At 43.7% G+C, this 26999-nt stretch overlaps 1 long non-coding RNA gene across 1 annotated transcript in view; it reads right to left on the bottom strand.

Moving 5' to 3' along the window:
- Nucleotides 1–26999, bottom strand: part of LOC122934990 — a 276400-nt gene that overhangs the window by 126678 nt on the left and 122723 nt on the right. The window lies entirely within an intron of this gene.

Below are 26999 nucleotides of genomic sequence, written 5' to 3' on the forward strand. Positions count from 1 at the left end.
GCCGCAACCTCTCCCTACGCTAATCAGAGCAGAGTGACGGGCGGCGCTATGTGACTCCAGCTTAAATAGAGGCTGGGTCACATGGTGCTCTGGCCAATCACAGCCATGCCAATAGTAGGCATGGCTGTGATGGCCTCTTGGGGCAAGTAGTATGACGCTTGTTGATTGGCTGCTTTGCAGCCTTTCAAAAAGCGCCAAGAAAGCGTCACAAAAGCGCGAAGAAAGCGACGAACACCGAACCCGAACCCGGACTTTTACGAAAATGTCCGGGTTCGGGTCCGTGTCACGGACACCCCAAAATTCGGTACGAACCCGAACTATACAGTTCGAGTTCGCTCATCCCTAGTCAGCATGACAATGACCCAAAACACACAGCAAAAGTGGTGAAGAAATGGTTAGCAGACAACAACATTAACGTTTTGAAGCGGCCCAGCCAGAGTCCAGACTTGAATCCAATTGAGAATCTGTGGAGAGAGCTAAATATCAGGGTGATGGCAAGAAGACCCTCCAACCTGAAAGATTTGGAGCTCATTGCTAAAGATGAATGGGCAAAAATACCTGTGGAGACATGCAAAAAGCTGGTCTGCAATTTTAGGATGCGTTTGATTGCTGTAATAGCCAATAAAGGCTATTCTATTTTTCTATAGAGCTTTTAATAATTTTGGACTGGACACTTTTTGCTCAAATGTAAATAAAAGCTGAGAAATGTTTTTTCCCACAATAATGCCTCTTGTACATCGTCTTATTATCTTTTGGGAGATACCTATGTCATTTCATGTCAAAAAATGACTTGCTGGTTGAATAAAAGTAACTTTAAGTCAAAATTTGCCAGGGGTATGAATAATTATGGGCAGCACTGTAACTCTCAACCTATTTCTATGCCGTTCAAGGGCTTTTGGAAGGTAGAAATAAAATATAAAAAATTGTCCCAGTCCTTAAGGAGTTAAATAACTATAAAGGTTGTCTGAACCCAACAATTTAGTCAGAATAAATATGCCAATGATGTCTGTAGGGACATGCTGCTGTCAGATATTGGGGAAAAGGTGGATTTCAACCTGCCCACTTTTATCTGCAAGGGGAAATAAGCTACTTCTAAATGGATATTTATAGTAAAATCTGGAGAAATGACTGCTGGCTATCTTTTAGTGTATTCAGCAACCAGACAATACAATGAGTAATGATATAATATAGTACATCAATGTCACCAACGATCTACTAACAACCAAAACCAAAAAACATTACTCTGTCCTCCTTCTTTTAGTGTATTCAGCAACCAGACAATACAATGAGTAATGATATAATATAGTACAGCAATGTCACCAACGATCTACTAACCAAAACCAAAAAACATTACTCTGTCCTTCTTCTCCTTGACCTGTCATCTGCCTTTGACATTGTCGACCACTCCCTTCTGTTACAAACTTTCTCATCTCTTGGCATCACTGACCTGGCCCTCTCCTGGATCACATCATACCTCATGGAGTGGACATTTAGTGTCTCCCACTCTCACACCACCTCCTCGTCTCATTCCCTCTCTGTTAGTGTCCCGCAAGGCTCTGTCCTAGGACCCCTACTCTTCTCTATCTACACTATAGCCCTGGGACAGTTCATAGAGTCCCACGGCTTTCAGTATCACTTTTATGCTGACGACACACAAATCTATCTCTCTGGTCCAGACATCACCACCTTACTATCCAGAATCCCACAATGCCTATCTTACATATCCTCCTTCTTCTTCTCTCGCTTTCTAAAACTTAACATGGATAAAACAGAATTCATCTTGCTCAACCCCCCCCCCCCCCCCCCGCCCCCCAACATACCTATCTATCACGATCAATGGCTTCCATTGTGTCTTCGCTACTAGCTCAGAAATCTCAAAGACTGTCAAAAAAGAGGAAACATTGGGCGATGTTCCTGGTGTAACAATAGTGCACCAAATGAAGTGTCCCCACCCATGGTGAACCAAAAACCTTATTTGCATAATAGTAAAGGAAAAAGTTCTCAGGATTAAAGAATCAGATTTTCACAGGAAAGGCATGGTTATGCTTTAGGGCACCTACTGTCACGAGGAGGGGGATGAGGAAGGTGCAAACTGACTCCACCCACTCCTCTGTCCCTGCCTACTTGCACTTACCCGTCCGAGGCAACGGAGCGCAACTGGGCGGCGATCCCTAACCTGCGTAAATGCGGAGGGAAAAACAAACAATAAACAGAGAGGTCGGATAGCAAGGTCAAAACCAGGAGGTCAAGGCGGTACAAGGTAAAAGGCAGAAGCAAAGTCAATCAGCAAACTGAATGTAAATACCAGGAGAAGCAAGTCAAACAAAAGGAGCAAGCAAGAGACTAAGTCAAGTAATGAGGCGAAGTTCAAATACTAAGTCCAAATGCAAACCGAATAACCACAAGGTATAAGACCTTAATCACAGGCAACCTGTGGCCAGCAAGCTACCTGTTAAATAGGGGAGCGAAGGAGTCATGTGACGTGGCCAGCGTCAGCGTCACATGACTCATCCCTCTACACACTGCTAAGCGCCAAGTGTCCAGTTCGGCGCCAAGTGCCCAGTTCGGCGCTCAGACTTTTCGCCGAACTTACTGGAGTGGAGGACGCCGGCCACACTAAGGAGGCCTGCGTGGCCGGGTCCTCTCCGCCCCTTGTTGCCTTGGAGATGAGGACGCAAGGCAGATCCTTGCTCCGAAGTTATCGCAGGGCGCTGGTGACCCCGAAAGAAAGGAGGGCGAAGCCGGTGCCCTGTGACACCTACCATATGTTACGGTATGCTTACCAATTCATAAAACGGATGCCCTGGAGTTAGAAAAAGTACAGAGGTGAGCAAATAAACTCATAAAGGGCCTGGAAGATCTTAGTTATGAGCAAAGGTTAAATTAACTTAATTTGTTTAGTCTTAAAAAGGCGTTTAAGGGGAGACATGATTAACCTGTTAAAATATATAAACGGACCATACAAAAAATATTGAGAGAAGCTATTCTGTGTTAAACTCCCTAAAAAAACAAGGGACCCACTCCCTACATCTGGAGAAAAAAAGATTGTCATAAGAGGTGACAAGAATTCTTTACAGTTAGGGATGTGACTGTAAGAGTACAGTAAGAGCTGGGCACAGGAAATACAGTAGATGGCTTCAAAAAAGGTTTAAATGACTTTTTATTTCAAAATAACATTGAGGCTTATGACAATGTATAGAAATCTTGTTTTACACTCTTTCCCTTTGGCCCACCCAAAAGGAAGATAGACATTGATCTAGGGATTTGTTCCATGGATCAATATAGCAGGATTACAGGTTGGACTTCATGGACTTTTGTCTCTTTCCAACCTCAACAACTACAAGTGAAACTCTAAAAATTAGAATATCGTGCAAAGTTCATTTATTTCAGTAATGCAACTTAAAGGTGAAACTAATATATGAGATAAACTCATTACATGCAAAGCGAGGTATTTCAAGCCTTTCTTTGTTATAATTTGGATGATTATGGCTTACAGCTTATGAAACCCCAAAGTCTCAATTTTGAGTTACCCTTTGCTAAGGGGGTATGGATTAATTAGCTGACTAGAGTGTGACACTTTGAGACTAGAATATTGAACCTTTTCACAAAATTTTAAGCTGCATTAATGCAATTCCTTTTAATTTTCATTACTGAAATAAATTGACTTTTGCACAATATTCTAATTTTTTTAGTTTCACCTGTACATAACTATGTATGTAAGTGGTGAAGTGAGAATGCTTAACTCACGTGGTACCTACAAGCCGAAACATATGGCTGTACTTTAAACCTTGTGCTTTCAGATTTGAAAACTAGACACATGACAGGACTATAAATAACAATTCATGAACAATTAGCATCAGAAATATTTTCCTTTCTAATTTTGCTATGTTTTCCACAGTGGGATATGTCTACTTACATTCATTAAGTGAGCTGCTGTGTACTTCCACCCTAGTCGTGGTCCTGCATTCGGAATGATTAAATGTTGATTGCTGGATGGGTAAAGGGAAGAAAAACTGCATAAGATGATGGGATATTTTTACAAGTGGTCCATTTCCTGTGTTTTAATATGGTAATATTTGTATAGGGCCTCCTAAAGAGTCTAGCGTTCACTAAGTCATTTTTCTTGCATTCTAATAGTAGAATTGTACTCTGACACAGAAAAACCAAGGTTGCTTCATGGTTACATCTTATGAACCACTCAAGTGAGGTCTGGTGGAACTACTCAGAATATCATAGACCAGGCTTAGACCCTTTCTGCCCTGTTTGTTTATTTAATAGGAGAAGGTGGTTCTTTCTTATCCATTGGAGCTGAGCTTTTTGTGTCTGGGATCCTCTGGTTTGGCAGCTTTAGCACCTCATTAATTACTAACTCTGACAGAGTCCTGCTGGTTTACAACCCCCAGTATAGTTGTTAGAAAATCGCAATCCTGTGCTAGAATGTCAAAAGCTACACCCTGTTAGTCACCATGTGCAGTTGCTGCACTTCAGGTCACTAAAAGTTAATTAGCAAACTGTCCATGGTCATTTCATTCTGGAAATTCTATAGAGTTTATTTCGTGTTTAAGTTTAAAAAGACATGTTGTTTGCCTCTTAAACCAGTTTTACATCACACGATGATATCCTTGGCTGCACCTTCTTTACACACCACCGTCCAGGTACTTAATTATGCCTGGCTGAAGTTTCACAATAAGTATCTACCCTAATTTTACCATTTCCATTTGACCTTGTCACAGAATTAATATATAATATTATTGTTGTGTTTTCCCTATTAAATAATTTATAAGTGTACCATCATTATTAGTGCCAAGCCCTAAAGGTGGCCATATACATTACAATTGAATAAACCTGCTGATTTCTGTGGGGCCAGCCAACTATCTGATATTTATAAGAGTGTTCCAACTTTCCTCCAACAGATGATGTTGGGGAAAAAAAGATAGAACGTGTAAAATTCAACATCTCCGATCCTTTTTTCCTCAGGAGAAATAAGCTGCCTCCAGAGGTGTATGACATGCCATTTACTCTCCTATCCCACATTTAGAACACATGAACGCTCGGCCAAGTATGCATGTGTATTGGGGATTGGGTGGAATCGCTGTCAAATAAGCTTTTGGCTGATATCTATTGAAGGTGTATTGCCCCCTTTAGGCCTTTTTTTATGCTGGAATTGTAGGTCAGATCAATATTGTCTGCAGAATAAAATGTCCACTTATCATCGGAAAAATTGTTTCCACCTAGAATAACTGTAGATTGTAAATTTTTACTCAGTATTAAAAGAACTGCTGATGTTTCAGCAACAGTAAAGCTGACCATACACTTTAGAATGCTTTTGGCATGACTTTAACTGGTAGAAGCAGTGGCTTGTTGAAACTGAACATGGTCGATATTTCTTCTCCCAGATATCTGCTTTCAGAGCATAGTATCCCACCCTCAGTATACATATTACACATTAGATATCAGATTATTTTCAATTGTCAGGTAAAGATTCTCATCTAATGTGCATGGGCACCTTAAAGGTTTTTTTTCTGGATTGCTACAGTTCTTTGCAGATATGCTTATGTAGTTGCTCACCTAATCTACATCTTCCCCATATTCTTTTTTTTTTTCAGTTTGGATTCTCCTGACCTGTTTTTGCCATGTAAAGAAATAATTGTGGTGTGGCTAAATCCAGTATGTAGCACTTATTGTTACAGGGTTAGCCTTAGGTTTTTTGGTGCCCTGTGTATTATTGGCTGCTCCACATACACACACATACACACACCTCCACAATCATTGTAGGCAATTAAATACACTAAATTAGCAGCATCAAATTTGAAATGTAAATGTTAATTTTATGGAGAAAAGAATGTATAGCTAATGCTTAAAGAGGTACTCCTCTTTAAAGAGAATGTGTCATCAGAAAATGACCGGCTATTTAAATCACTTTTTTTTATCTTTAACATATTTTTAAAGAAGATGATGTTATTTTAAATTTTCCATGTCACTCTTTATATTTAAACTAAAACCAAAAATCTTGCAGTTTTTGCACTGGCCACTATGTCTAATAACTGGCGCCACTTCTTGGTCTGTACAGATCACTTTACTGCAGTTAACTCATTCTCATCCTGCCTGTAATGATATCACCTCTGTGTATAGATAAGACAGGATCCACCATTCACAATAGGTGATTGTCAGATCTTATCTATTCTTTCCTTGTACAATTACCTCTGCACAAGTCACAGCGCATGCCCAGAAAACTATTGCATAGAAGAAGTCAGCTCCTGACCATTGTGTCTATGGCCCATGGTGACTGCTGTAACGCAATATTCTTAATGCTTTGTAAAGAACAGCTCAGGCAAGATGGCCGCCCCTATAATCATGCTCAAGAAATAAAATAAAAAAATCTACAATCAAAGGATGTGTTACTATCTAATTTTGGTGACATATATCCTTTAATGCCATAAATGTCTGACAGGTGTGGGTCCTACCTAGGGGGGACCCTCTCCTATCTCAAGAACGAAGACCCCAAAGTGAATGGAGAGGAAGCCACATATCTATAGCCAGGCCTCCATCCAACCCCTAAGCGATTTCTGATAAAAGCTAAGTGCTGGCTCAGCTATTTTCTGAAGTACCACAGCAGTAAATGGAGAGGATGTTATGCATGTGCAGTATGCTATTTAAGATACAGTAGTAGTGGTGTCATACCAAGCTCATTGCATAAACCCAGCACCAGAAACAAGCTAATAACATAGAAATATTTCCAGCACCAAGCTCATACATAAATACAGCATCAGAACCAAGCTCATACATAAATACAACACAAGAACTAAGCTCATTAGATAATTATATACTCAGACCCAAGCACAGTACATAAATACAGCACTAGAACTAAGTTAATTTTATATACAGTACAGACCAAAAGTTTGGACACACCTTCTCATTCAAAGAGTTTTCTTTATTTTCATGACTATGAAAATTGTAGATTCACACTTAAGGCATCAAAACTATGAATTAACACATGTGGAATTATATACATAACAAAAAAGTGTGAAACAACTGAAAATATGTCATATTCTAGGTTCTTCAAAGTAGCCACCTTTTGCTTTGATTACTGCTTTGCACACTCTTGGCATTCTTTTGATGAGCTTCAAGAGGTAGTCACCTGAAATGGTCTTCCAAGGAAGGAGTTCCCAGAGATGCTTAGCACTTGTTGGCCCTTTTGCCTTCACTCTGCGGTCCAGCTCACCCCAAACCATCTCGATTGGGTTCAGGTCCGGTGACTGTGGAGGCAAGGTCATCTGGCGCAGCACCCCATCACTCTCCTTCATGGTCAAATAGCCCTTACACAGCCTGGAGGTGTGTTTGGGGTCATTGTCCTGTTGAAAAATAAATGATGGTCCAACTAAACGCAAACCGGATGGAATAGCATGCCGCTGCAAGATGCTGTGGTAGCCATGCTGGTTCAGTATGCCTTCAATTTTGAATAAATCCCCAACATTGTCACCAGCAAAGCACCCCCACACCATCACACCTCCTCCTCCATGCTTCACAGTGGGAACCAGGCATGTAGAGTCCATCCGTTCACCTTTTCTGCGTCACACAAAGACATGGTGGTTGGAACCAAAGATCTCAAATTTGGACTCATCAGACCAAAGCACAGATTTCCACTGGTCTAATGTCCATTCCTTGTGTTCTTTAGCCCAAACAAGTCTCCCCTGCTTGTTGCCTGTCCTTAGCAGTAGTTTCCTAGCAGATATTCTACCATGAAGGCCTGATTCACACAGTCTCCTCTTAACAGTTGTTCTAGAGATGTGTCTGCTGCTAAAACTCTGTGTGGCATTGACCTGGTCTCTAATCTGAGCTGCTGTTAACCTGTGATTTCTGAGGCTGGTGACTCGGATGAACTTATCCTCCGCAGCAGAGGTGGCTCTTGGTCTTCCTTTCCTGGGGCGGTCCGCATGTGAGCCAGTTTCTTTGTAGCGCTTGATGGTTTTTGTGACTGCACTTGGGGACACTTTCAAAGTTTTCCCAATTTTTCGGACTGACTGACCTTTATTTCTTAAAGTATTGATGGCCACTCGTTTTTCTTTACTTAGCTGCTTTTTTCTTGCCATAATACAAATTCTAACAGTCTATTCGGTAGGACTATCAGCTGTGTATCCACCTGACTTCTCCACAACGCAACTGATGGTCCCAACCCCATTTATAAGGCAAGAAATCCCACTTATTAAACCTGACAGGGCACACCTGTGAAGTAAAAACAATTTCAGGTGACTACCTCTTGAAGCTCATCAAAAGAATGCCAAGAGTGTGCAAAGCAGTAATCAAAGCAAAAGGTGGCTACTTTGAAGAACCTAGAATATGACATATTTTCAGTTGTTTCACACTTTTTTGTTATGTATATAATTCCACATGTGTTAATTCATAGTTTTGATGCCTTCAGTGTGAATCTACAATTTTCATAGTCATGAAAATAAAGAAAACTCTTTGAATGAGAAGGTGTGTCCAAACTTTTGGTCTGTACTGTATATATGCCAGAACAAGGTCAGTAGATAAATATATAGCCAGAACCAAGCTCATAATATAAATACCACTCTAGAACCAAGTACATTGCCTAAATACAGCACAAGAAACCAAGCTTGGGACAGTTTAAAACTACCGCTTCCAGTATGTCCTGAAGAGGTGTAAAGTTATAACGGTTGGCTGGCATCTGCGGAATGTCGTGGGCGGCATGATGGTGTCATCTTTTCACCAGCATCATAAGACAGCGCCAAATGGAAGGGCAGGGAATCGATGGTTCTCTTGTTCTGGCAGCAATGCGGTGCATTGCCCTGTGCACTTTTCTTTTCTTTGCCACAGCTCCAGCACAGCCCATAATAATACCCTGCTGCATTATATTTCCTCCCACCCAGCTAAATATATATACACTCCCCTATCACTGGTTCTGTTGCTGTTTTGACCCATGGAAATAACATCACAGGAAATAGGAAAGAGCTGCATGGACATGGCCATGTGACCACAACCCAGAAGTGAAGATAGGTGCAATAAAGATAAATATATTACATAATTACTGTACTACCTTCACTTAATGATTTGTTGGTCTACACTATGGAAACATAGGCCCTTTGTGTGCCACCCTAAGGTGTCTCTATATTTTACCATATTATGGATATATTTTCCCCTAGAAACATATCTCCATATGGCATCAAAATAATGTCTGTGGGACATCTGAGGAGTGTGGAGGTACAGCAGTTCCTTATAGACTTCTATAATTGCTGTATTATGGCTCTGTGCAACTTTGAGGTTATATAGAGACATAATATGGTAGTTTTCATGATGCCAAACGCTAATAAAAAAAATAATAATCAAAACCAATTTTAAAATAAAGTTAATCATAGGTATGAATTACCACATCTAATAAAGTAAACAAATGATAGGTGGGTGGTCTTAGTTGGCCACACCAAAGGTTGTCAGTAAAAATTAAGTTTATTGCTCTCATTAAGAGAAACAGAATAAGAGTCTTGCAGGTATGATACATTTAATGGCTAACAAAACTAAAAGCAATGATGTTACATAGCGAGCTTTTGAAACTATTTAGGTCTCTTTATCAAGTATAATAAAGAAGAGGAAACATTGCTTTACATTGTGTATGATCTTCATGACACTGTGGCCTCTTCTTGTCCCCGACACCTAATAGGGTGGTGAATTGCTAATAAACCCTATGGAAATTCTCTATGTGACAAATACTGAATGCAGTAGGGAAACAAGGAATTATTAAACATATCCCCTGGCATACTCCCTGTGGATCTTCCCAGCCCCCTCTGGTGCCAAAGAAGTAGGGAATCACTTAAAAAGCAATCTCATCAGGAATGTTTCCTAGAGTCCCGTCTAATGTTTATAGAAAGCCGTATACAGCTAAGGGACATCAACTGTGTTAATTAAATGTATGAGGAAGAGTTGGTTAGTAATGCTTAGTCCTTTACCACATCAATAAATGCCTAGAAGCCCCTGGAGACAAGAAAGAAGCTATTCTAGTTAATCTGTGAAGTTGAATGCCCTAGGGGTTATGTGTATTTCCAATAATCAGACATTCCCTTTTTATGCTCTAAAATGATAAAACGATGCGTTCATACACAAGGCATATTTCTTGCGGACCTTTCCATGAGCAAAATATCTAATATATATTTGAAGATCATTATCTCCACCCATGAAATCCCCAATGCTATACCTATACTTGATCAAGTCCCTATCCACCAGTTCATGACCCTCGGCCTATACAACTAAAATGAATGGGGAAAACAAGGAAATAAGAAAGATAGTAGCTTGAAGAAAACACATTGGGGTATATTTAGTAATGCAATGATACCATTTTTGGCCAGTTGCATTGAAGTAAGGCCTTCAAGCTCAACTCCTTATGAACTATGCCTTAAAGAAATGTTTTCAATGCATCTGTAGTGTTGGGGTGTGATTTTATAGTCACTTGAAGTAGAATCGTGAAATATTGCCTTTTTTTTGCTGAAAAAAAGGATTTAAAAAATGTGGGTATGACTCTGTCAGAGCTCAGGACCTGCCCTAAGTTATGCTCCATGGAAACTAGAAGTGGTGCACAACTTGGCAGTAGAAAGGTTTTAAAAAATATGACCAGTATTGTCTTGATAAAATATACTGATCTAGCCACTGTGTTAAACTGCTGTGGTCAGAATACATAAAAAGAGCATAATTTCTGACCCCCTCCGCCCGTGGATCTTTTGAGTATATGCAACTCCGTCATTTCCACTCCTCTTTGGCCAAGACCCATGACCTATCCCGTGACCTAACGGATTTAGAAAAAATGTGCCTTTCCCCTTCGGCAGTCCTGTGTCCTGTTTCTTCTATTTATAAGCTGCTTTTATGCCGTCGGTCCTTGTGCCCTCCTCCGTATTGCCAGGCTTGGGAACGCGACTTAGGGAGACAGTATACCCCTGCTCAATAGAACAAATGTTTCCTGTTAACTCACAAATCCATGATTTCTACCAAAGCTCAAGAAACGAGTTATAAAATTGTCTCCAGGTGGTACAGGGTACCAGTGCTGCTCCACCGATGGTTCCCGATGGTATCGGAGTCCCTCCTGCTATGTGATAGCGTCCTGAATGTGCCAGCTTATAAGAATTCTCTTGGGAAATACATGATACAGGCGGCGAAGGCGGTGATTCCCAGACATTGGAAATCCACCTCTCCCCCCTCTCTCGAGGAGTGGTTTGAGGAAATTGCTCTTTACCAGAGGTTGGAAGACCTTATCAGTGCAACGCCTTCTGATGTGACCCGGTTTGTGAGGACCCGGGGCCCTTAGGAGGAATTACGTGCCATGTCCTCGTTTCGTGACGCCAGGCTTTAGATATTCATTGCTATACTGCAGTCCCCCCGCCCCATTTTCCCTTCCTTCCCTTCTCCCCTCCCCGCTGTCTTGTCTTTTGTCTGTCTTCTGTGTCTGTCGTCTCTTCTTCTTCGCGTACGCTTGGTATCAATAGCTACATGACTATACATTGTTATGCTATGCTATTTGTACTTTTGAGAATTGTGTCTCATGCTAATTCGTATGTTATACTCTTTGTATTATTTTTGTCACTGACATTGGTCGGTGTTGTTCTGCTCCTATTGAAAAATCTTTAATAAAACGTTAATAAAAAAATAAAAAATAAAAGAGCATAATTTGTGAGAAGTTGAACCTCTGTATTTTGGTGTCAACAAGGGCATTTTATGGAATGATGTGGTAGACAATTTTCTTGTGTGCATCTAGAACAGCTGAATAAGAACACTTTAATGAGATTTATCATTGACAAAATGAAAATATTTGCTTCTCAAAGGAACCTAGGACAGGAATGCTACAAAAGTCTTAAGCTTTTCAGTGTTGTAATGTTAAAGTAAACCGGAGCAGATGAGCACCTACTTAACCTTGTAAACCAGAGCTGTTCTTTCAAAGAAAACAATTCTGAGCAGCATTTACTCTCAAGAGATTGATGTTCAAAACCATTGTATGGTAATAATAACACATGAAGCACTACTCCATGAGCAGAGCCTTCCTATCACACTTCAAACATGTTTAATGGCACAACAAGAATGGCCCATGGTGATTATTTTATCTATCCTGAACTAAATATTTGTCTTTTCCTATCACAGAGAAGACTATGGAACATAGAGCGGAACAGAATTTCCATCTGAAACAGAGCAGTGTCTTATAATTTTAGTTTTACAGGATAAATTTAGAGCTTTTAGTATTTGTCCACAAAGACAAGTGTAAGAAAATTTCTGCCCTCATGTCAGTTAATGAGGTTTAACTTTGAATACATACATTTCAGGCGACAGAAGCAGGGGTGCACCTAGCCTTTTTGCTGCCTAAAGCAACCCCCCCATGCTAATTCCTTAACATAACCCCTTTGCCACAATGAAAGCACTCTTGCCCATTTCCCCTCTAATTTGCTTTAATTCTTGGGGAACACCTAATAGGTTAATAAAGTTTGTAAAATCCATTTTGAATAACTTGAGGGGTGTAGTTTCTAAATTTGGGTCATTTATGGGTGGTTTCCACTATGTAAGTCCCACAAAGTGACTCCATAACTGAACTGGTCCTTAAAAAAGTGGGTTTTGGGTTAAATAGAAGAAAAAAGGGAGTGAGCACTCACAACACTCGGACCATAGGATATCAGGATCAATTTAATATTTATTGGGACCTAGTTAGATCCAATAAAACAATAACATTCACATCAAATTATAACATTCACATCAAATTATGCACAAAAAAAAATAAAAAATGATTGGTACCAATGTATAAAATATATACTGATGGGGGGTGGAAAACTCGATGTTAATGGCACAGTCCTTTAGACAGTTGGTATTGCAGATGATCTTATATGTGACACTGAGGAAGGGGTGCAGACACCCCGAAACGCGTCTGGTGATAGGAAGAAAAGCGCCCACCTAATCTACTGGATCTCCATTGCATGGCCATGCGATAATAATCAGAAAAGGAGAAAAAAATGTCCAGCTTTAAAGACCGCTTAAACATATAGCTACGGACGTTACGAATAAGGTATTATCCCTGCCTGCCTAGTCCCGCGATAGTGTGACGCCATCAGTACGAGATGGTCGACGCGAGACGCCGAAGAGGCCGGCGCAGCTCGCCTCTCGTGGAGGATTCTGAGAGGCGATAGCGGGAGCCGACACTAGGAACCAGGTAGGAACTTATACTACGGACTTGAACACAAAGTGGCTTCAATTTACCACTTTGAGCGGCCCTACTGATAGCTGCAAATAATTACGGAGGGACTTCCAAGGCTACAAATACATTGTGTCTGCATATACCGTTTGGAAGTGACCTGTGGCGGGTACCTTTTTGACACTGTTATTTGAATAGCGGTTTGCGGTAACATGTAAAGGTTAAGGTGGTCTTTTCATTTTTTGGACACTCTGATTTGGTTTGTGGTACCACAAGTACCAGAAATGGACTCTGCAAATTCAATAAGTGTCACATATAAGATCATCTGCAATACCAACTGTCTAAAGGACTGTGGCATTAACATCGAGTTTTCCACCCCCCATCAGTATATATTTTATACATTGGTACCAATCATTTTTTATTTTTTTTGTGCATAATTTTATGTGAATGTTATAATTTGATGTGAATGTTATTGTTTTATTGGATCTAACTAGGTCCCAATAAATATTAAATTGATCCTGATATCCTATGGTCCGAGTGTTGTGAGTGCTCACTCCCTTTTTTCTTCTATTTGTACTATTTTTTGGGTCGGGCACCCAAGTTGAGTTAGCAGCACCCGTCATAGCCACTAGGTGTGAGCCAACCACTTATATATATTTCTACGGTTTTGGGTTAAAATTTGCTTCTAAACTTCTAAGCCTTCTAACTTCCTTAAAAAAAAAAAATATGACATTTACAAAATGATGCCAACATAAAGTAGACATATGATTAAAGTAATAACTATTTTATGAAGTATCACTATCCGTCTTAAAAGCAGAGAAATTCTAATTTTGAAAATAGCTAATTTTTAACAAAAAATTTAAAATGTTGGATTTTTTTATGCATAAAGCTCAAAGGTATCAACTCCAATTCATCACGAACATGAAGTACAATCTCAGAATGGCTTGGATAAGTAAAAAAGTGTTCCAAAGTTATTACCAGATAAACTGACACATGTCAGATAAAAAAAATGGGGCTCAGACATTTGGTCCAAACTGGCTGTCGCTTGAAGGGTTTGTTTGTTTTTTTTTGTTTTTTTTTATAATCTTTATTGTTTTCTTTACCAAAATTATAAAATATCATAATAAACAGAATGCGAGTGACAAAAAGTGATTATACATAATTCAAAACAAACTCATGAGAATTTGACTCTAAGTTACCGCATAATAGTACCATATTCCCTAAATCCCGCCCACCACCCAATTCACTGTTGCAAGGTCAGACTAATCCTTTATTAACACTTGTATTTCAACTGGTAATATTCCAGATGATCGGGGATTGAAAAACGGGGGAGCCAGCCATTCCTAACTCCTAACCCTTTGATTTTTTTGCTATCTTCCCATAGGAGTTGATAGTTTCCATCAGAGCCAGACACTCAGAAAAACTAGTGCTATTTTTCGTGCCCCAATATTTAACTATCAGGGCCTTAGCGGCCATAAAGCCCTCCGAGCAGACTTGTATCTGGTGAGGCGTCAAATCGCCAAGAGGGAGAGCACTCAGTATTGCCTGCTTGAAGCAACGGTCCAGTTTAACCTTATGTCGTCTGGATAGTTCCTCATGGATCTGAGTCCAAAAAATGCTTATTTCTGGGCACTTCCCTAATTTAAAAGAATTCATGTTAATTTCCGATCACGAATATTGGAACTCACATGGTATTAATCGATTAACCCATATTTTATCGCACGGCAATATTATCTCTTTAGATAATTTAATTAAAGGCACAAAATTCACATTTATAGATAGGTATAGATACGCACAAATTAGACACGAATTTATGATCACCCAGGATAAATACCTTCTGATTATTAAGGCAAACCTTTTTGGATTTTTGTTTTAAATTTAAGGGAATAAAACTCACACTCTCCCAAATATATCACAGGCTTCGCGATTCCCTTGGCAAAATAACAATATATAAAAGCGAGGGAAGCTGGGTAGATAAACTGGGCGATGGAAACTCCCTGGATTGGGGTATAGCATATAAATTATCAAGAAGGTATCAATCTCTCAGAAATACAGATTGATGCAATTCAAAATTGTCCATCGCCTATATTACTACCCCGCCTTCCTCGCTAAAATATATAAAGAAAAAAAGAGTGAGTGTTGGAAATGCCAGGCAGAAAATGCCGATCTGTGCCATATATTATGGTTGTGGCAAAGAGGGGTGAAATGAGTAGAGTGTGTTATGCCTAATATCTTTTTAGTTTTGTTCCAAACCTTATTTAGCATGTCACTAATTAGACACTGTCTTTTCTTTTCCCCCGGATCTCCAGTTTCTAAAATGGAAAAAATATCCCCATAGGGCCCCTAAAAGTCCCTTGACAAAAGCCTTAACAGAAGGGCGGGATAGTGCCCCCTCTCCCATACACCACCGTATCTGAGCCGCAATATAATATCCCTGGATGAAGGGGAAGGAAAGCCCACCGTCCCGCTCAGAGAGACAGAGATATTTCTGTTTGATCCTAACCCTACCCCTCCCCCAGATTAACTCATTCAGCAGTCTCTCTAAGAGGCCAAAGGAGTCCTCGATCCATATCGGACAGGCAGTCAAAGGGTATAAAGCGATGGGGAGGATCACCATCCTAGCTAATGCAATCCTTTCAGCTTGCGACAAAGGCAATTTCTGCCAAGTACGTACCTTATCCTTCACCTTATTGATCATAGGAGTAATATTTAGGTGATTGTATCTAACCAAGTCCGCACAGATTCTAATTCCCAGATATCGTATGGAGTTGGTGGGTTCAAGTGACCTAACACCAAGAGGGCCGCCAGGGGGTGATCGAACCAGAGGAAGGAATTCAGATTTGTCCCAGTTTACTTTATATCCGGATAACAAACCGTAGGATGTTCATAACTGAAGGTAGCGCCTTCTATCCCTGTTTCAGAAAGACCAAAATGTCATCCGCGTAGAGACTGATTTTAGCTTCCCCTTCTCTCCCTCCAAAACCAATAATCTTATTGGACTGATGAATTCTGCATGCGAGAGGTTCTAAAGCCAGGGCGAAGATTAGAGGTGACAAGGGGCAACCCTGCCTAGTGCCCCGTTGTAAGGGGAACTGTTCGGAATCAATCCCATTTATCTTAACTCTGGCAGTGGGTCCGCAATAAAGCAGTTGCACCCATTTTACAAAGTGTCCACCTAAATTCATTCTGTCCATAGTTCCCCACAGAAAGGACCACTCCACCCTGTCGAAGGCTTTCTTGGCATCCAAGGACAGGATGGAGCGGTCCTCCCCATCCCCGACATAAATGTTAAGGAAGGCTCTACGAATATTAGATTGTATATTTTGTTTTGGGATAAACCCTGTCTGATCCTGATGGACCAAACATTCAATAACCCTCCTCAACCTGTTAGCGAGAAGTTTGGCAAATATCTTGTAGTCGGTGTTGAGTAGTGAAATTGGGCGATACGACCCAATTTCCGTTTTGTCTTTGTTCTTTTTTTCAGGATCAGAGATATAGAAGTCTCCCTAAAGGAGGGAGGGAGTGAACCATCCCTCCAAGAGTCATTGAGAATTTGAAGTAGGAGAGGTAGTATAATTTTACCGTGGACTCTATAAATTTCGAAAGGTAGGCCATCTCTACCGGGAGCTGAGTTGCCTTTTATGCTATTGACCGTGGTCTCCAACTCATCAAGAGTGATTGGGGAATTTAGCCAAGAACAATCTTGATCGGAGAGGCGAGGGAGCACAATACTGTCTAGATAGGCAGCTACGGCTTCATCGCCCTCCCCGAGTTCCGACTAATATAGTTTGGTAAAGTGTTTTATAAAAGCTGACTTAATGTTTAAATAGTTGTCATGTTTAGGGGGCCGGCTGGTAATCTGATATGTTTTATGGGGGTTTGAGTCTTTTGGCTGGCAATTACAGATGCAAGCATTCTGCCTGATTTGCCTTTTTAAATAGACGCTTGCTGCCCTTTAAAGAATGACTTATGTTGCGCTTTTTCGTATAAAAATGCCTGATATTTCTTCTTAGCCTCAATCAGTAACTGTCGTATATTTTCCCCATCCTGTTTACCCAAATCCACCTCCAAGCCCCCTACCCTGTCGGCCAGTTCCTTCTCAGTATTAGCAAATTCTTCCCATTTTCTACTTATTCTCATACAGTATGACCCTCGTATCATGGCTATAAGGGAGTCCCAGACATAGTGCACATGTGTGGATCTGTAATTCTGTGCCCAAAACTGTAGGATATAATTTCCGATCTTTTCTTGTTCTCCGACCACATGGATCCAGTGTGGGTTTAGCTTAAAAGGTTTTCTACCACCATAAAGCTCTGGGTCTGCTGTCATCAGCAACACTGGGGTATGGTCGGAGATACCATGTGGCTCATACTTCATTTTTTAATCCTTTCCAAGAACTCCAAATTCACCAGGGCTAAGTCTATTCTAGACATTGCCCTGCAGGATCTGCTAAAGCAGGAGAAGGCTATTTTTTGTGCCATATAGATACCGCCAAAAGTCCGTTAGGCCCATCTCCTGGCAGATCCTGCTTCGTAGCCTGACCCGTAGGGCTCCCCCCACCACTAAAAACGGAAACTCTATCCCCATTGTCCATCACTGCGTTGAAGTCTCCCAGCACTAACACAGGGCACCCATCCCTCTTACATGCATATTCAGCCAGCTTCTTAATAACCTCCGAGGAGAAAGGAGGCGGGATATATACAAAAGCAAGAACGCATACCAGTCCCATCCATTGGCCATATAGAAATATAAATCTTCCCTCTTTGTCTATCCATTGGTCATAGGGATCGTAATCAACATTTCTATGAATATAGACACTTACACCTTGAAGGGGTGAATATTGTCCTTTCCTTTACTCATATGCTGTCCGATACTAAAATCAAAGCTGTGCCCCAGAAGATCACATACAGTATACTGTAAATCTTATTGCTGGATGTCATGGAACCATGAACCAGACGTACAACAAGAGATAAGTGGAAATAAGAAGGCTTTATTGAAAATCAAGCTGTCAGGCAAAAGTCCAAACGGATGGCTAAACCGAAGCAGGGTCTTGCGAAGCCAGAAGTCAGGAACCAGAAGGGTAGTCAGACGAAGCCTGGATCAGGAACCAGCAGGGTAGTCAGACGAAGCCAGGATCAGGAACCAGAAGCAGCAGCAGTCTTAGAAGCATGTGAACACAGGAGGACCAAGCAAGGAACTGAAGCCACAGACCTCCTATATATATGAGCTAGGCATCCAGCTCCTCCCAGTGGGAAGGAGAAGCCGCAGGGTGGGAGGCTACAAGAAACCCAGAAACCAAGATGGCCGCCAGCACATGTCAAACGAAGGAGAACAGCAAGAAGGTAAGACCATGACAGTACCTCCCCCTCAAGGGCCCCTCCTCCGCGGAGTAAAGAACGGTTTCTGAGGGAAGCGTGCGTGGAAGGCTCGGAGCAAGGCAGGAGCATGGACATCTGCGGAGGGAACCCAGGAACGCTCCTCTGGACCATAACCACGCCAATGGACCAAAAACTGCACCCGACCGCGGACCAGGCGTGAGTCCACGATATTGCTCACCTCATACTCCTCACGATTGCCCACTTGGACCGGACGAGGCCGAGGAACCGAGGAAGTGAAACGATTACACACCAGTGGCTTCAACAGGGAGACATGAAACACGTTGGAGATCCGCATGCCATGAGGAAGCGCAAGGGCATAGGCTACCGGGTTTACCCTGCGAAGCAATCGGAAGGGACCAACAAAGCGAGGCGCCAGCTTGGAAGTGGGCACTCGAAGGTTGAGGTTGCGGGTGGACAACCATACGCGGTCTCCGACCTGGTAGGAAGGAGCGGGCGCTCGTCTGCGATCAGCCTGGAGTCTCTGGCGCCGCGCAGAGACCTCAAGGGACCTCTGGATCTGTACCCAAGAAGCACGTAGGACGGAAAGGTGATCCTCCACAGCCGGAATATCCTGGGGAGAGAATACCTCCGGTAACACGGCAGGTTGGAACCCATAATTGGCCATGAAGGGAGACGTCCCAGAGGAAGAGTTCACCGCCGTGTTCCTGGCAAACTCAGCCCAAGGCAGGAGGTCAACCCAATTGTCTTGGTGATCGGAGACATAGCAACGAAGGAATTGCTCCAAGGCCTGATTGGATCGTTCTGCGGCCCCATTGGACTGAGGGTGGTAGGGCGAGGAGAAAGAGAGATGAATCCCCAACTGGGAGCAAAAGGCGCGCCAGAACCTGGACACAAACTGACTCCCCCGATCCGACACAATCTCCTTGGGCAAACCGTGCAACCGGAAGACCTCCCTGGCAAAAATCGTGGCCAACTCTTGTGCAGAGGGTAACTTCTTGAGAGGAACACAGTGGCACATTTTGGAAAACCGATCCACAATCATGAGAATGACCGTATGGCCTCGGGATGCAGGGAGGTCCACAATGAAATCCATCCCCAGGTGTGACCATGGACGCTCCCCGGTGGCTATGGGTTGCAAAAGACCCAACGGAAGGTGCCGAGGGGACTTACTCTGGGCACAAACGGAGCATGCCGCTACATATGCGGCGATGTCGGAACGTAGAGAAGGCCACCAGAACAGACGTGAAACAGCCCAGGACAGCTGATTCTTTCCAGGATGCCCCGCGGCCTTGGAGTTATGGTAGGTTCGCAACAACCGAGTGCGCAACTCCTCAGGCACAAAACATCTGCCGTTGGGTCTCCCAGAGGGAGCACCAGATTGAGCCGCCAAAATCTGCTCACCCAGGGGGGAGGTCAGGCTGGTGCGAATGGCGGCCAGGATCTGATTCGGAGGTATGACCGAAGTCGGAATCGACTCCTCCCCGGACAGCTCGGAGTACTGCCGTGATAAGGCATCCGCTCTGATGTTCTTGGAACCGGGTAGGTAGGAGACCACGTAATTAAAACGTGACAAGAACAGAGCCCATCTGGCCTGACGTGGTGTCAATCTCTTGGCCTCAGAGAGGTAGGTCAGATTCTTGTGGTCCGTCAGGATGAGAACCGGAACCACCGAGCCCTCGAGCAAGTGCCTCCATTCTTTAAGGGCCTGCACGATGGCCAATAACTCCCTGTCACCAATCTGATAGTTGCACTCCGCGGAAGACAGTTTCCGGGAGTAAAACCCACAAGGAAGCAGAGGACCCTCTGGTGTTCTACGCTGAGACAGAATGGCGCCTACTCCCGTCTCAGACGCGTCCACCTCGAGGACAAAAGGCAACCCAGGGTTGGGATGCGACAGAATCGGAGCCGACACAAAGGCGGACTTTAGAGCCTCAAAAGCTCGGATGGCCTCGAGCGGCCAGACCTGGGGATTACTGCCCTTCCTGGTCAGATCCGTGAGAGGCTTGGCTAGCATGGAAAAGTCCCTGATGAACTTCCGATAATAATTGGCGAAGCCCAAAAAGCGCTGCAGGGCACGAAGACCACTGGGCTGGGGCCACTGTAAGACAGCCGAAACCTTCTCAGGATCCATGGAGAACCCCTCAGCGGAAATGATGTAACCTAAGAAGGTTACCTGGGATCGGTGAAATTCGCATTTCTCAAGCTTACCGAACAGCTTGTTCTCTCGTAACCGTTGCAACACTCGTCTGACATCCAGAATGTGGGCCTCCATGGATTCAGAATATACCAAGATGTCATCCAAATAGACCACCACACACTGCTGCAACAGGTCACGGAAAACATTGTTGATGAATTCCTGGAAGACTGCGGGCGCATTGCACAACCCAAAGGGCATAACCAAGGATTCATAATGACCGGTCCTGGTGTTAAACGCGGTCTTCCACTCATCGCCCGCCTTGATCCTTACCAGGTTATATGCCGCCCTCAGGTCGAGTTTGGTAAAGACTGTGGCCCCTTTCAGGCGATCGAACAGCTCGGAAATCAAGGGTATCGGGTAAGCGTTCTTGATCGTGATGCGATTGAGACCCCTGTAATCGATGCAAGGCCTCAACTCACCGCCCTTCTTTTTCACAAAGAAAAATCCAGCCCCTGCCGGGGACGAGGATTTGCGAATGTGTCCGCGTGAAAGCGCCTCCCTCACGTACTCCTCCATGGCCTCATTCTCCGCTACCGACAGTGGATAGACCTTGCCACGAGGAGGAACGGCACCAGATTGTAACTCTATGGCACAATCGTATGGGCGGTGCGGAGGTAGGGCAACCGCACGCACCTTATCGAATACATCCCGGTACTCCTCGTATTCAGGAGGCAACAGAGAGTCCGAGGAAGTACACAGCAACTTGACAGACACATGTATGCAACTAGCCCCACACTGCGGTGACCACGAGAGGATCTCGGCCGATCTCCAATCGAAAGTCGGATTATGCTTCTGGAGCCAGGGGTACCCCAAGACCACCGAGTAGTGTGGAGACGAAATAACCTGGAGACAGACCGACTCTCTGTGAACGGCACCAATGGCCATCCCCACTGGAAGGGTCTCATGAGTCACGTGTGGCGGCAGAAGGGGTCTGCCATCTATCGCCTCAAGAGCCAGTGGGGAACCTCGAGGCTGCAGAGGAATGGAATTGGCGGCAGCGAACACACTATCAATGAACAAACCACCAGCACCAGAGTCCACCAACGCCTGGGTCGTCACCGAGCCCCCGACCCAGGAGAGGACAACAGTAATCAGTGGTTTGTCAACACGGGAAACCGGGGACGAGGAGACTCCACCCAAGATCTGCCCCCGACAGGATCTCAGGTGCGAGCGTTTCCCGGACGGTTCGGGCATGCCAACCGAAAATGCCCACCGAGACCACAGTACATGCATCGGCCCTCGCGTCTCCGGAGTACCCTCTCCCCCTCGGACAGGCGAGCAAACCCCAGCTGCATGGGTTCACCCCCAGACAAGTCATCCCCAGGAGGCGTGGGAGGAGAGGGAGGCACGGGTGGGACAGCAAACGTAGGCGCCAATCTGTTAGAAGACCTCCGCAGGCTCTCCTTAAAGGAAGGTCTCTCCCTGAGTCTGGTGTCAATCAAAATCAGGAAAGAAATAAGAGACTCGAGCTCCACTGGTAGGTCCTTAGCTGCAACCTCATCCTTCAAGGCATCCGAGAGACCATGAGAGAAAGCAGCGACCAGAGCCTCATTATTCCAGCCCACCTCTGCTGCCAGGGTACGAAACTCAATGGCGTATTCAGCTACGGATCGTGAACCCTGTCTGATGGACATAAGGAGCTTCGCAGCAGAGGCAGCACGAGCCGGCACATCGAATACCTTCCGAAGAGAAGCAATAAAACCGGAAAACTCGGCAACCACCGGATTGTTGTTCTCCCATAAAGGGCTGGCCCAGGCCAAGGCCTTGTCCGAGAGCAGCGAGATCAAGAAGCCCACCTTTGATCTCTCAGTAGGAAAGGCATGTGGCAGCAACTCGAAATAAATGCCCACCTGGTTAAGGAAACCTCGGCACTGAGTTGGCTCTCCCCCAAAGCGCTGTGGAAGGGGGGCAGAACCGGTCATACCCCGAAACACCGCAGGCGCAGCAACAGGTGTCGGGGTAGACTCTGGCGCAACAACCGGAGCGGCAGTAGGAGCGGGCCCAGGAGCGACAACCGACCCATCGGCAACGGAAGCTAAATGAGCCGTGCGTTCAAGCAGGGTTTGCAACGCCACAGCGAACCGACCCAACAGGTGATCCTGCTGATCAAGTCTGGCAACCAGCGTAGGTAGCGAGGATGGCCCTGTACCGTCAGAATTCATGGCTTGGTCCTAATGTCATGGAACCATGAACCAGACGTACAACAAGAGATAAGTGGAAATAAGAAGGCTTTATTGAAAATCAAGCTGTCAGGCAAAAGTCCAAACGGATGGCTAAACCGAAGCAGGGTCTTGCGAAGCCAGAAGTCAGGAACCAGAAGGGTAGTCAGACGAAGCCTGGATCAGGAACCAGCAGGGTAGTCAGACGAAGCCAGGATCAGGAACCAGAAGCAGCAGCAGTCTTAGAAGCATGTGAACACAGGAGGACCAAGCAAGGAACTGAAGCCACAGACCTCCTATATATATGAGCTAGGCATCCAGCTCCTCCCAGTGGGAAGGAGAAGCCGCAGGGTGGGAGGCTACAAGAAACCCAGAAACCAAGATGGCCGCCATCACATGTCAAACGAAGGAGAACAGCAAGAAGGTAAGACCATGACACTGGAGAAATGTAGGCATCTGTGGGTTTCTGCAACTAGACTCTTGGCCTGGTCAACATGTAGTTGAAAAGTTATTGCCTACATTAGGTCCCTTTAAGACTGAAAGCCTCTTTACATGGGGCAATGATCAGGCCAAGGCATGCTTCTTCCTGATAATTGCCCTGTGTTAAGTTGCAAATCACCTGATGATCAAGCAAACATGGGGTGAAAACATTGCTGGTACAGATACCTAAATCATTGTTTCTGGTCAGCAGATTGTGCGGCTGCCCATAAACTATGATTCTTTATGTGGATGAGCGATTGTAGTAGCAATCCCTTGTCCTCATACAGTGGAGTTGATGGCTGCATGGAAAAGAATATATGTAAAAAAAAAAACACAGCACTCACTTGTCTTCAATTATGCAGGATTTATTCACCAACAAAAATGTGACGTTTCGACCGACATGATCTTTTCTCAAGCAAGGTCTCAAGGTTGCTTGAGAAAGACCATGTCGGTCAAAACGTTGCATTTTTGTTGGTGAATAAATCCTGCATAATTGAAGACAAGTGAGTGCTGCTGTCACGACTATGCTGATGGTCCTGACTCTCAGACTTCGCATGCAGTTGCCAGCGGTCAGTTGGTTGTTCACCGCAGCTGAGGGCTGTAAGTTGTTAGCCTCTCGTGCGGTTGCCGCTGGCAACATGGTGTTGCTGGCACTGTAGCAGCCTGAGCTTGTTGCTGGGCTGCTCACTATCTATGCATGCGGTTGCCTATGGCAACTTGTGTTATATGTGTGAACTTTCCCTGTTTGGTGTGCACGGCGTTTATTTGTGTGTGCACTTTCCCTTTAAGTGGCTTCACTACCCTGTCTGGTGTTGGAAGGGTTAATTCCCTTTCCAGTGTGTGTCTGTGTGGGTGTGGCTACTTGGGCTATTTAGCCTCAGTTGAGACCTGAAGCTGAGGGGTACTCCAGCCTAGTGGTAAGCTGGAGTCATCCTCCTGGTCTTATACCATCTGCCAGTGAGGGCCACCCTTGTGGTCATAAAACTATATGTCTGATGTTAAAAGTTATGCGTGATCTTTATTTTATGTTTGTGTGGTGTTTATTATCACTGCAGCTATGGATCTGGTTTCCTGTGTGTTTATGTGTGTGTGCTGTATCATTTTTATGTTTGGTGTGGACACTAGCATTTGAGCATGGGATCGAGTCAGTGTGTCTGTGGCAGGTAGGTGTGGAAGTGCTTTCACTCACCTGCCATATCCATAGGCTGTTTATGTTTCCCCTTCTTTGCAGTTTGGCCAGTTTAGACTCCTGTTCCTCCGTGTCTAGGAGGAACAGGTTGTCTTACCCAGCTCCTAGCTCAGGGATCTGCTGAGGGATAGTAGGGACCCGAGGTTCCTGAGTATGAGCCCTCCTACCATCTGGGTTGGCTCATACAGCTAGGAGTCAGGGTCAGAGTTAGGGACGCTGTAGGAGGAGACCTGCTCCCTAATTCTGTTGTCCTGGCCAAGCAGCTTCCACATACGTGTAACATCGCATGGTTGAGGGTTTTCCCCATCCCCATGTTTTTTTTACATATACAACGCATTGAAGGGGGATCTTCAGACTGGCTCCCAACACGGCTGGCACCACCACAAGAAAGGTTTAATTTTTTCGTTGTGCTGCTATAAACTCTTTTTTTCTATGCATGGAAAAGAAGCTCTCACCTCTTCTAACAAGCAGGTGAATACCAGGAATGTATGGACCATTCCCGATTATTGCCTCCCATGTTAGCCTATGCAAAGGAGTTTTTAGAGTTATCACAATTATATGAAGATCTTGTCAACTTGAGGACACAATGCAATTCAAAATTTAACATCACATTTGGTATACAGTAGATGGGTTTTATCAAGACATGCTTGATTTATTCACCCTTAGGGTATATTCACACATGATACATTTTTTGCAGAAATTTCTGCAACTGAAAAGCAGTTCCATTGATCTGATTAGCATTGTTTTGTAGCAAACCCTCATTCATATGAATGTAACAGTGGTAGAACTATCTGTAGTAAATCTCCTGGATGTGAATATAGGGTATATTCACATCCAGGAGATTTACTACAGATAGTTCTACCACTGTTACATTCATCTGTATGACGGTTTGCTACAAAACAATGCTAATAAAAGGGTTTTCAGAGACTTCTATACGGATGACCTATACTCTGGATAAGTCCTCGGTATCTGATTAGTTGGGGGGATCCAAAACCCAGGACAACATCACCTGTGCTTGGTGACCGATGAACGTGACGTTACATGGCCTAGGCTAAGCTGTGAGAAGGCCACGGCACTCCAGCGAGCAACAATGCCTTCTCAAACAGCTGATCGGTGGAAGTTCCTGTTGTCAGACCTCACCAGTCATATACTGATGGTCTATGCAGAGGAGAGATCATCATTATAAAAGTAAAAAAAAAAAAAAATGTAATTGTACAATAAAAAAAATCTGTGAACCTGGGCTAACGTTTTTACTCTCTGATAATCTGTAAAAAGTGCAAACTGTTGAAAAGAAGTCCAAAACTAGGTTGATTTGTGAAATGTTTAAGCCATAACTGTGCAAAGCTGTGCTTTTGTTACAGGTCATTTTTTTGCAATCTCCTTACAGACAGCTGCATTTCTCAGTATTTTTTATGTTTATTTCATCTTTGAACATCACACATCTTTCAGAGATTTCTGTTGAGAAGTTTCCATCACAACATGCAACCTTCTTTCCTTATGGTATAAACTCTGGGGGTCATTTGTCAAACAGAAATACGCCTAAATTAGGCATATTTCTTGTGCAGATTGTGGTGCTAAGGTCCTTTGCACCTCAATCTGTGACTTCTCCCTGTTCACGCCAGGTCTAAAAAAGCGGGTGTGGTGTGGGCGAGGAAGGGGATGAACCGGCAGGCATGTCTTATTTACCATTTTCTACACCTGTTTTAGGCGTGGAAAATGGTCTAAAAGTAAGACAGCAAAGAAGCTGTCTTACATTTAGAAGCGGCAGTGGATCCTCCGAAGTTATGTAGAGGCCTGTACCTATTCATAACTTCATAAGATCCACCACCAGCACATAGCCTTATTAAGATGGTGTCTAAAACGCAGGTCCTAATAAATATGGCCCTATATCTTTCTGAATACAATAATACATTTAAAGGGCTTCTGTCAACAGATTTGTACCTATGAAACTGGCTGACCTGTGGCAACTTTGTGGCAGCTAAAGGCATCCGTGTGAATCCCAAAAAAAACATTTTTACGTTATGATCATGCATGCCATTTGACTTGGGACTTTCAACTTTCCTGATTCTTTTGTTGTCGATGAGATAAATCAGTGCGAAAGAAGCCTGGCAGTGGCTTACTCCCCTTTCAGAACACATGAATGCTTGACCAACCTGAACCTGCATGCATATGTTAAAGGGGTTGTCTGAGTTATTTTTTTGTTCTTTGTATGTTTCTAACTAATCAAATGTAACAGCTTTATCATGCACTTACTGCATCTGTAGTTGCTCCTTTCTCAGATTTCAATAAGGGTCATATGACCTGTGATGTCAGCTTCTCTCTCTGCTCTTATGATGTTTCGTGCACAAGCCTGAGAGATCAGATATGTGCCTGTACACAAGACATCACTGTGCTGGCCACACCTCCCTGCTCTGCCGTCTGCTGCTGCTGTCTGCCCTGTGTCTCCCTCCCACTGGATACTTCAGGA

Source organism: Bufo gargarizans, chromosome 4, assembly GCF_014858855.1.
Source record: "Bufo gargarizans isolate SCDJY-AF-19 chromosome 4, ASM1485885v1, whole genome shotgun sequence".
NCBI lineage: Eukaryota > Metazoa > Chordata > Amphibia > Anura > Bufonidae > Bufo > Bufo gargarizans.